Source organism: Callithrix jacchus, chromosome 1 (genome assembly GCF_049354715.1).
Source record: "Callithrix jacchus isolate 240 chromosome 1, calJac240_pri, whole genome shotgun sequence".
Taxonomy (NCBI): Eukaryota; Metazoa; Chordata; class Mammalia; order Primates; family Cebidae; genus Callithrix; species Callithrix jacchus.
In genome coordinates this window covers 215148509-215149241 of record NC_133502.1, presented here as the reverse complement: position 1 = coordinate 215149241, position 733 = coordinate 215148509, and positions in this window count along the sequence as shown.

Sequence of the window (733 nt, the reverse complement as noted above, 5' to 3'; positions counted from 1 at the left end):
TAGGCTTCCCTATTCTGGACATTTTATATAAAAGGAATTGTACATCACTAATCTACTAAGCCTCTATAGGCTTCCCTATTCTGGACATTTCATATAAAAGGAATTGTACATCACTAATCTACTAAGCCTCTATAGGCTTCCCTATTCTGGACATTTCATATAAAAGGAATTGTACATCACTAATCTACTAAGCCTCTATAGGCTTCCCTATTCTGGACATTTCATATAAAAGGAATTGTACATCACTAATCTACTAAGCCTCTATAGGCTTCCCTATTCTGGACATTTCATATAAAAGGAATTGTACATCACTAATCTACTAAGCCTCTATAGGCTTCCCTATTCTGGACATTTTATATAAAAGGAATTGTACATCACTAATCTACTAAGCCTCTATAGGCTTCCCTATTCTGGACATTTCATATAAAAGGAATTGTACAATGTATAGTCTTTTGTAACAAGCCTCTTTCATTTTGCATACTATTTTGGAGATACACCCATGTTATAGCACACATCAGAGCTTCATTTCTTTTTATGGCTGTGATATGGTTCAGCTGTGTCCCCACCCAAATCTCACCTTGAATTGTAGCTCGCAGAATTCCCACATGTCATGGGAGGGGCCCTGTGGGAGGTCATTGAATCATGGGGGTGGGTCTTTCCTGTGCGGATCTCGTGATAGTAAGTCTCGTGACATCTGATGGTTTTATAAAGAGCAGTTCCGCTGCACAAGCTC